Source organism: Thalassophryne amazonica, chromosome 8, assembly GCF_902500255.1.
Source record: "Thalassophryne amazonica chromosome 8, fThaAma1.1, whole genome shotgun sequence".
Lineage (NCBI taxonomy): Eukaryota > Metazoa > Chordata > Actinopteri > Batrachoidiformes > Batrachoididae > Thalassophryne > Thalassophryne amazonica.
Genome location: NC_047110.1, coordinates 47,250 through 58,555, shown reverse-complemented (window position 1 = coordinate 58,555; position 11,306 = coordinate 47,250). Strand labels below are relative to the sequence as shown.

At 44.5% G+C, this 11,306-nt stretch overlaps 1 pseudogene; it reads right to left on the bottom strand.

Moving 5' to 3' along the window:
- Positions 1–3,701: 3,701 nt before the first annotated feature.
- On the bottom strand, positions 3,702–5,167 carry LOC117515003 (annotated as a pseudogene).
- Positions 5,168–11,306: the final 6,139 nt, after the last annotated feature.

Sequence of the window (11,306 nt, the reverse complement as noted above, 5' to 3'; positions counted from 1 at the left end):
CCACCGTTATTCTGTGGCCGGCGTTGTATCCCTAATCAACGGCATATAAAATGGAGATAGAGCCCACATCGGCGTACACAACAGCGTTTTAACCGGCAACAGAGGCAGACAAAATGGTGGTGCTAGCGGACAGTACGCTGTTCTAAACGGCACCTCCCGGTTAAAACGGTGTTCCAAACGGCCGATAGGCGGCGGTCAGTATAAAAACGCTAGCGCGCTGCATGCAGGCCTCTCACTCGCTTGGATGCTGTAGCTCCTCTGAAAAAGAGAGCTTTAAATCAGAAGTGCCTGACTCCGTGGTATAACTCACAAACTCGCAGCTTAAAGCAGATAACCCGTAAGTTGGAGAGGAAATGGCGTCTCACTAATTTAGAAGATCTTCACTTAGCCTGGAAAAAGAGTCTGTTGCTCTATAAAAAAGCCCTCCGTAAAGCTAGGACATCTTTCTACTCATCACTAATTGAAGAAAATAAGAACAACCCCAGGTTTCTTTTCAGCACTGTAGCCAGGCTGACAAAGAGTCAGAGCTCTATTGAGCTGAGTATTCCATTAACTTTAACTAGTAATGACTTCATGACTTTCTTTGCTAACAAAATTTTAACTATTAGAGAAAAAATTACTCATAACCATCCCAAAGACGTATCGTTATCTTTGGCTGCTTTCAGTGATGCCGGTATTTGGTTAGACTCTTTCTCTCCGATTGTTCTGTCTGAGTTATTTTCATTAGTTACTTCATCCAAACCATCAACATGTTTATTAGACCCCATTCCTACCAGGCTACTCAAGGAAGCCCTACCATTATTTAATGCTTCGATCTTAAATATGATCAATCTATCTTTGTTAGTTGGCTATGTACCACAGGCTTTTAAGGTGGCAGTAATTAAACCATTACTTAAAAAGCCATCACTTGACCCAGCTATCTTAGCTAATTATAGGCCAATCTCCAACCTTCCTTTTCTCTCAAAAATTCTTGAAAGGGTAGTTGTAAAACAGCTAACTGATCATCTGCAGAGGAATGGTCTATTTGAAGAGTTTCAGTCAGGTTTTAGAATTCATCATAGTACAGAAACAGCATTAGTGAAGGTTACAAATGATCTTCTTATGGCCTCGGACAGTGGACTCGTCTCTGTGCTTGTTCTGTTAGACCTCAGTGCTGCTTTTGATACTGTTGACCATAAAATTTTATTACAGAGATTAGAGCATGCCATAGGTATTAAAGGCACTGCGCTGCGGTGGTTTGAATCATATTTGTCTAATAGATTACAATTTGTTCATGTAAATGGGGAATCTTCTTCACAGACTAAAGTTAATTATGGAGTTCCACAAGGTTCTGTGCTAGGACCAATTTTATTCACTTTATACATGCTTCCCTTAGGCAGTATTATTAGACGGTATTGCTTAAATTTTCATTGTTACGCAGATGATACCCAGCTTTATCTATCCATGAAGCCAGAGGACACACACCAATTAGCTAAACTGCAGGATTGTCTTACAGACATAAAGACATGGATGACCTCTAATTTTCTGCTTTTAAACTCAGATAAAACTGAAGTTATTGTACTTGGCCCCACAAATCTTAGAAACATGGTGTCTAACCAGATCCTTAGTCTGGATGGCATTACCCTGACCTCTAGTAATACTGTGAGAAATCTTGGAGTCATTTTTGATCAGGATATGTCATTCAAAGCGCATATTAAACAAATATGTAGGACTGCTTTTTTGCATTTACGCAATATCTCTAAAATCAGAAAGGTCTTGTCTCAGAGTGATGCTGAAAAACTAATTCATGCATTTATTTCCTCTAGGCTGGACTATTGTAATTCATTATTATCAGGTTGTCCTAAAAGTTCCCTAAAAAGCCTTCAGTTAATTCAAAATGCTGCAGCTAGAGTACTGACGGGGACTAGAAGGAGAGAGCATATCTCACCCATATTGGCCTCTCTTCATTGGCTTCCTGTTAATTCTAGAATAGAATTTAAAATTCTTCTTCTTACTTATAAGGTTTTGAATAATCAGGTCCCATCTTATCTTAGGGACCTCGTAGTACCATATCACCCCAATAGAGCGCTTCGCTCTCAGACTGCAGGCTTACTTGTAGTTCCTAGGGTTTGTAAGAGTAGAATGGGAGGCAGAGCCTTCAGCTTTCAGGCTCCTCTCCTGTGGAACCAGCTCCCAATTCAGATCAGGGAGACAGACACCCTCTCTACTTTTAAGATTAGGCTTAAAACTTTCCTTTTTGCTAAAGCTTATAGTTAGGGCTGGATCCCTTAGTTATGCTGCTATAGACGTAAACTGCTGGGGGGTTCCCATGATGCACTGTTTCTTTCTCTTTTTGCTCTGTATGCACCACTCTGCATTTAATCATTAGTGATTGATCTCTGCTCCCCTCCACAGCATGTCTTTTTCCTGGTTCTCTCCCTTAGCCCCAACCAGTCCCAGCAGAAGACTGCCCCTCCCTGAGCCTGGTTCTGCTGGAGGTTTCTTCCTGTTAAAAGGGAGTTTTTCCTTCCCACTGTAGCCAAGTGCTTGCTCACAGGGGGTCGTTTTGACCGTTGGGGTTTTACATAATTATTGTATGGCCTTGCCTTACAATATAAAGCGCCTTGGGGCAACTGTTTGTTGTGATTTGGCGCTATATAAAAAAATTGATTGATTAATTGATTGACTCGCGGCCAAATCCAGATATTTTTGCAGAGAAGCTCCAGTATGCCTCCTAAAAGAAAACTGGCAGCGGCAAAGATTTAAAGAAGAAGGAAACCAAGAGGTCTGGTTCAGAAGCAGAGGGGAGGCCTGTGGTGGAGACGGAGCAACACGCTGAGGAGGGGGAAAGGAAGGAGAAGAAAAGGCTGAGGATGATCTCCCTCCCCCTACAGTGACAGAGGCATATATTCCTGCTGCTTCAGCCTATTATACTCTTGGTGGGGGGGGGTGCCTATATGCAAATGATCCTTGAGTAACGCAGGATTTGCCTGGATAAAAACCTGGGTATTAACCAGCAGTACACAGGGCATTATTGGCGGCAGCAGAACACCGCCTTTCTCACGTGCATCTTAACCTGCGATTGTAAAGGATAGAACTGGGTATTAACCCCCGTTGTCTGACGTATGCCGGATGCTACGGCGTCAAAACGCCGCTTTATTCGGCGGATTTAGCGGTGTTTTGTCAGCCTATTTGCGGAGAGTACGGCGGTCAAAATGCCAGCAAAATGCTCCACCCCTTTGCACCTCGAAAACAGCCGGAACTACCGCGAACTTCAGTCTACGTACTACCTGCAGACAAAACCGTCTATGTGTAAAGGGGGCTAAATGAGACTAATTCTGTTCTTTAAATCCAGATATTAAAAGACACGTGTTCCCTTTAACATTAGCTGTTGTCTCTTCTACCGCTGACATTTCTCGTTAGTCCTGATGGGTTTGGATTTCAGACTTTAGTCTGTATTAGTACAGCAGAGGACTCTGCTGATGAGGATGTTCAGTCTGATTTGATCCTTTCACACCACCAGTGTTTGTTCTTTTGTTCTGTGTCCTTTCCTGAAACCTGTTCCTGCAGCATTCTTCCCGACATCTTCATCTCTCTGTCTGTTAACAGACATGTCCAGTGTGAGGTCACTATGATGGTCTGTGATGGACATCACGAGGAGGTCCGTAACCCTGAGCTGCAGCCTGGTGCCTGTCCATGGAATTCTCTGAACCCGGTGAAGAAGTCTCAACATAGAGGGCGTCACATGTTGTGCACAATCTGAAGTCATGCTGTGATTTTGGGCTGCATTAAGAAAAATGAATTCAGTGACCATTAATCGGTTTTGACAGTTTTAAGAGGGCGACAGTGTTCCCTCGGCTGAGTCAGTCTGTGTGAACACTCTACAGAGGAACATGAGCATAAGACCAGCACGTGTGACCTTCTGAAGTCGGGTTCAGACTTTACAGCTTATTGGGGTTCTCTGTTTTTGCTGGTAACCAGCTGATATGGTTCCTGTGGCACCAGCAGATCCAAGTCAAGGTTCTTTTGCTCTTTTTCACTGTTAACTGTTCTGTAGCCGAGCAATGTCATGGCTGGCTTACACACGTCTTGGATCCGTTTCACCTTGTTGTATGGTAAAGTGGTGCGCCAGGCCTGAGAAACATCTGCAGCACTCCGGGAAGTAATTTGGAAGGCTTCTTTTCCAGGGGCTAGTTTTTTGCCATGTGTCACCCTGTAGATCCAGTCTGCCAGTGTGGTGGTCATCTCCAGACCAACAAACTCATACAAGGCATTTATCTCTTCCAGTGGGTTAATCACCACATCCTCATAGTGAACCAACTTGTAATGGCCTTCAAGAAAGGGAGGGGGATTCACAAGAGCTCTATCAGTGATGTGCACGTGGCTACTACAGATCTCCCGCATGACTTCATACTGCACCTCCTCCACTGCTCCAGGACCAAGTCATTATCAATGAAAAAGTTTCCAAATACCAACTCTTTGGACCACACCACTGCCCTTGGGTCTCGAACTAGGTGGATGATGCGAAGGTCTAGACTTGGGTCCTGGAGAAGTGGGTAGAGGGATTCCAGCTCAAGCACTCGACATACTTTCAACACCACATGGCTGTAAGTGCTGCAGGCATCCTGCGCCCCCTCCAGGCCCTGAGTGCCACACACTTTGAGTCACTCAGTCTGGTTGCTTATTTGGTTGCGCGGTGTGAGAGAGCAGGCTGGAGGCGAGCACAGTGCTCGACTGTGACTCCACATGAACAAGTTGGAGATGTGAGACGTCTGTTCCAGGTAAGACTCCATTACTGAGAAGTCACACTGGAATAGGCTTCGTAACAGATCCCTTACAGCCATCCGGGTTTTCCGTGCACCAACCCTCAATTGTGTCCACACGTGCCACCCAGGTTCCATGATAGAAAACACCGACGGGTGTTGGCTGAACACCTGACCCAGGAAAGAGGAACCTGATCGCCACGACGTGAGCACCAACACATGAACTCTGTTGTTGGACTCTGTGACACTGCTGCACTTGTGCTGGACATACCATCCGTAAAAGAGCACCATTGCTGCCCCCTGCAGGATGATCAGGAAAGTCATGGTCCTCAGATTCAATCTGTGATGTTCCATGATCAACAAGATTGCCGTGGATCTGCGTCTTTATCCTTGGTGTTCCTCTGTGGGGCTGAAGAGATGAGAGCTGTGAGACAAACAGAAAAAAATCAAACCAGTCAAACAGGAAATTAGTGAAATGTGTTTCCACAAAGCACAACTTCACTTGCAAATCAGTTAATGAAATGTCTTTTAGAGCTGCCTTCCAAATAAACAGACTTTAAACTCTACAATTTTAAATTTAGGACTTGATGATGACAAGTGATCAAGGTTGTATGTCCAAGAACACGGTGACCTCAGCATGACTGATCCCAGGTGGTGCTGGTACTGGTCATCATCATCATCATCATCATCTCTTCCAATGAAACAAGATTCTTGATGCTTCACACAGATTCAGGCTTACAGGAAACAATATTAAAGGAATATGGAGTATACTAGACAGTATTAGGAGAAATTGCCATATATAAAGAAATGATCTTAAGTATCTCATTCATAATGATAATAAAAATTATAATATGGATGATGTGGCGAACAGCTTCAGTTTTTAGTCAGTGTTTGTGTTTGTTGTGGGGTCATCGTCTCATCGGGTTTTTTTTGTTCTGACCCAAGTCTTCATGTCTTTTCTGTTATGTGAGCCTCCCTGCTGTCTGTCCTAGTCCATATGCACTTGCTCCCTGCATGTGTGTGTCCTTTGTGCTTCCCTGCTTGAGCACCTGTTTGTTCCTGCTGTCTGCAGGTGTGTGTGTTCACCTGTAGTTGCCCCGTCCTGTTTTGTCAGTTCTCCTCCGTGCGATCTCTCTTTGTTCGTCTGGGGTTCTGATTATTGATATCTGTAGTTTAGTTATCATTTTGAGTTATGGAATTCTTGGTTTTATTCTTTCAAGTTCAATTTATTTCATTTATATGGCGCCAAATCACAACAAAGCAGCCTCAAGGTGCTTGACACAAGTAAGGTCTAATCTTACCAACCCCCAGAGCAAGAACACAGGCGACAGTGGTAAGAAAAAACTCCCTCTGATGATTTGAGGAAGAAACCTCAAGCAGACCAGACTCAAAGGGGCGACCCTCTGCTTGGTCCATGATACAGACACAGCTGACAAAACAAAGCGTGAGTCTCCTCTTCTGCTCAGTGATTGCTTAACCGTAGTATAGAGAGTGAACAGGCGAATTAACTTGTTGAACACAAACTTTTATTTGCCAAAACAGAACAGAGTGCAGCTCTGTTAGTCAGCTAAGTCTTCTTCTTCTCTTTTGTTAAACAGCATGTTTTAACCCAACTCCGTGCACTACTGCCACCAGCTGTTTTGTTGGGAGTACTGCAAGCAACTGTGAAGCAGGTGCAAACATATTGTTAACAAAATAAGTTAATGTTAAACAGATCTATGTACACAAACCACTTTTCATTTGACTTATATCCTCTGATAATGTTGGTGAAACTTTTTAAAAATAAGGCACTATAGTGTTTCAGACATTTTATGACCCATTTATTACAGTACTTTTGTGAGACAGCATTTCTCTGAGCTGATAAACCTGCACCTCTGTCTTTAACCATGAAAGAACCAAACACTTAAGCTATAAATTTGTTAACTTAATTTGCAATACTTGAATGTATCATGTGATTACAGGAAATTATACACAATGATCACTGGTGCTTTTTTTTTTTGACCAGAATGAGAATGTTGCATTTTACATACAGAAATGATTGTATCCAGGTTATAATATCATGCCTCAATGTAAACATGAATTAAACAGCCTAAATTAAAGGAATCAGAAAGCAAGAAATATGTTGTTATGGTAACAGTTTCCACCAAACACTGTTCGACTGTGACATGAAGTCTTCCTCAAACGAGGCCTGAGCTAAACAGTAAACCCTGGACAAATGTTCATTCTGGAAATGTGAAATCTAGTTGATGTTCTACATGTCACTGTAACATGTGTGGATGCTATATTCATCTCATGTTCAGTGTGTTTGTTTAAAAACATGCCTGATAATCTTTGAACTGCAAGTTGTGAAGTGACCAGTAAAAAAATATTATTTGTTTGTGAGCTGTTTTATTTAAATGTCAATACTTCCTGCTCATGCATGTTGAAAACATTCTTTTGTGAATCAGTTTTTAATACCCTTAATATATTTTTCCTTATTTATAAAATTGTTAAAGATGTTATGCTTTTATAACATTTGGCAAAATGTACGAGGTCTGTTAGAAAAGTATCATACCTTTTTATTTTTTGCAAAAACTATATGGATTTGAATCAGGTGCGCTTGCATCAGCCAAGCTTGAACATTCATGCGCATGCGTGAGTTTTTTCACACCTGTTGGTTGCGTCATTCGCCTGTGGGCAGGCTTTGAGTGAGCACTGGTCCACCCCTGTCGTCAGATTTTCATTGTCAGGAAAATGTCTGAACGGCTGGAGCAGCGCTGCATCAAATTTTTCAAGAAACTGTGAGAGACAGCTAGGTGGAAACCATTCGGAAAATTCAGACGGCTTTTGGTGATAATCCTATGGGCATCACAAAGATTAAGGAGCATTACAACCAGATTAAAGACGGCCCACAGCGGCTGAGGGCGTACCGCGCTTCGAGCGGCCATCGACAGGCTGAAATGACCAGATCATTTCCAAAGTGAAGGCTGCGTTGATCCGGGACGTCGTGTGACTACCAGAGAAACGGCAGAAAAGGTGGACATCAGCCATTTTTCGTCAGATTCCACTGTTACAGGAGATTTTGTAATGAAAGACTTGCGGAGGCATTCCCTCGTCGGGACGAAGCCGCAATGGCCGTTAGCCGTTAGGTCTTCCACCATTCAGAAGATTCAGACGGCTTTCAGTGGCCTTTTAGTCGAGTAAGTATCCGAGAAATTGTGGAGAGCTGATGTCCACCTTTTCTGCCATTTCTCTGGTAGTCACACGACGTCCCGGATCAACGCAGCCTTCACTTTGGAAATGATCTGGTCATTTCAGCCTGTCGATGGCTGCTCGAAGTGCGGCCCGCCCTCAGCCGCTGTGTGATGCCCATAGGATTTTCCCCGAAAGCCATCTGAATTTTCCGAATGGTTTCCACCTGGCTGTCTCACACAGTTTCTTGAAAAATCTGATGCAGCGATGCTCCAGCCGTTCAGACATTTTCCTCAGACGAGAGGGGTGGACCAGTGCTCACGCAAAGCCTGCCCACAGGCGAATGACGCAACAACAGGCGTGAAAACTCACGCATGCGCACGAAGGTTCAAGCTTGGCTGATGCAAGCGCACGATTCAAATCCATATAGTTTTTGCAAAAAATAAAAAGGTCCAATACTTTTCTAACAGACCTCGTATGTACAACCGCAATTCCAATGAAGTTGGGACGTTGTGTAAAATGTAATTAAAAACAATACAATGATTTTCAAATCCTCTTCAACCTATATTCAACTGAATACACCCCAAAGACAAGATATTTAATGTTCAAACTGATAAACTTTATTGTTTTGTGCAAATATTTGCTCATTTTGAAATGGATGCCTGCAACACGTTTCAAAAAAGCTGGGACAGTGGTATGTTTACCACTGTGTTACATCACCTTTCCTTCTAACAACACTCAATAAGTGTTTGTGAACTGATGACACTAATTGTTGAATCTTTGTAGTTGGAATTCTTTCCCATTCTTGATTGCTGTATGACTTCAGTTGTTCAACAGTCCGGGGTCTCCATTGTCCTATTTTGCACTTCATAATGTGCCACACATTTTCAATGGGCGACAGGTCTGGACTGCAGGCAGGCCAGTCTAGTACCCGCACTCTTTTACGACGAAGCCACGCTGTTGTAACACGTGCAGAATGTGGCTTGGCATTGTCTTGCTGAAATAAGCAGGGACGTCCCTGAAAAAGACGTTGCTTGGATGGCAGCATGTGTTGCTCCAAAACCTGAATGTACCTTTCAGCATTGATGGTGCCATCACAGATATGTAAGTTGCACATGCCATGGGCACTAACACACCCCCATACCATCACAGATGCTGGCTTTTGAACTTTTTGCTGGTAACAATCTGGATGGTCTTTTTCCTCTTTTGTCCAGAGGACACGACATCCATGATTTCCAAAAACAATTTGAAATGTGGACTCATCAGACCACAGCACACTTTTCCACTTTGCGTGTGTCCAATTCAAATGAGCTCAGGCCCAGAGAAGGCAGTGGCGTTTCTGGATGTTGTTGATGTATGGCTTTCACTTTGCATGGTAGAGTTTTAACTTGCACTTGTAGATGTAGCGATGAACTGTGTTAACTGACAATGGTTTTCTGAAGTGTTCTCGAGCCTACATGGTAAGATCCTTTACACAATGATGTCCGTTTTTAATGCAGTGCCACTCGAGGGATTGAAGGTCACGGGCATTCAATGATTGATTTGGCCTTGCCACTTATGTGTAGAAAGTTCTCCAGATTCTCTGAATCTTCTGATTATTTTATGGACTGTAGATGATGGAATCCCTAAATTCCTTGCAAATGAACATTGAGAAACATTGTTCTTAAATTGTTGGACTTGTCATGTACTGTGTGTCATCCTGTTTCCAGCCATGCCTTGGTTGGGGTTCTGTTTCTTTTCTGTGTATTTCCTGCATTGTTAGGATGGTCTGATTTGGGGAGATGTTGGTTTGTGCTTTATTTGTGACTTCTCTTGCTGTGTGTTTCCTGCTTGTGCTCCTCTGTCCCCATTTCTCTTGTCTGTCTCACTTGGTGCTTGTTGGGGGGGTGTCATACTCTGTCTAGGCCACACCCTGTTCTGGTTCTTTCCACAGGTGTTCCCAATTTGTAGCTCACTACTTGGTGTATTTAGGCTTCACTGGTTGCATTGATAATTTGCCTGATCATTGTGCCTTGTGCCACCGCTTCTAGCGCCATTCCATTGTATTGTTCAAGTCCTGCTGCCACGTGTGTTTTGACCATTTACCTGTTTTTCTCGACCACCCTACTCGCCTGATGATTTTGATCTGTTTGCTGTTTTTGGACTGCCTCTTTGTGTACCGGACCCCACTGATTAATTCAGTAAACGTCTTTTTGAACCTGAGTAACTGTGTCAAGTCCCGCATTTGTCTCCAGCCATTCCTGCTAAACTACCCTGACAGAACGATCAGGCCAACGATGGAGACAGCGGACTCTGACCTGTTCCATTTGGCGGTCTGCCACCATAGCCGCCAGCTGGCAGAACAGGAAGATCGCCTCATAGCATTAAGTGCCGGTATATCAGATCTCGCCAAGAGGCAGGCCGCCTTTATGATTTCTGTGAGCATGCAGATCGATCAACTAGTTGCCAGTTTGACTCATCGGGCCTCGTCCACTCCGGCCACCATCAATCCGCCACCTCTGGGACCAAGTGCTGCCCTGTGTGTGCCCACAGTGCCCCCTGTTGTTTGCAACCAGCTTTCACGACCTGAACATTTCCGGATACGTTAAACCCTTCCTCACTCAGTGTGACCTCCATTTTGAATTAACGTCAGCAATGTTTCCGTCTGATAGGACGAAGATGGCAGGAGCATGGGCTTCTGCAGAGTGGAGCAGGCAGTCTCCCGCTTGTGACTCGCTCCAGGCGTTCAAGACGGCATTCCTCCAGGTTTTCCAACACACATCACCAGGCTGTGAAGCGGCACGTTCCTTGATGCAGTTTCATCAAGGAAACCGATGCGTCGCTGATTACGCCATTGACTTCCGCATCCTGGCGGCAAAGAGTGAGTGGAACCCGGCAGCTCTCCACAATGTGTTTTTCCAAGGCCTATCGGCGCAAATCCAGGATCAATTAATTGCCGTTGACATCCCGGAAGAGCTGGACCAGCTGATAGCACTGGCTATCTGCACCAGCCGCCGGCTGACGGACCGGCCTCGATGTGACGTATGCCCCCCGGCCCAGCGCTCAGAGGCGTCACCTGCTCATTGCACCGGGACCACCTCCTCCAGCTCCGGCTCCAGTTCGTCTCACTCCCCCTCAGAGGAACCCATGCAGTTGGGTCGCACCTGGCTGACCACAGGGGAGCGGCAGCACCAAAGAGGCCAGGGCCTGTGTTTCTACTGTGGTCAAGCAGGTCATGTGGTCACAGAATGCCAAGCCAGGGGTGCCCCTGTGCGGTCGCAATCGGTACGATGGGTGAGTCAGAATTCCATTACTTCAATTTCCCCCAAAAATGTTATGGTGAGCTTGGTTTCCGATCATTCGTCATGTTCTGTACCGGTATTTATTGATTCTGGTTCTGATGCTAATTTACTG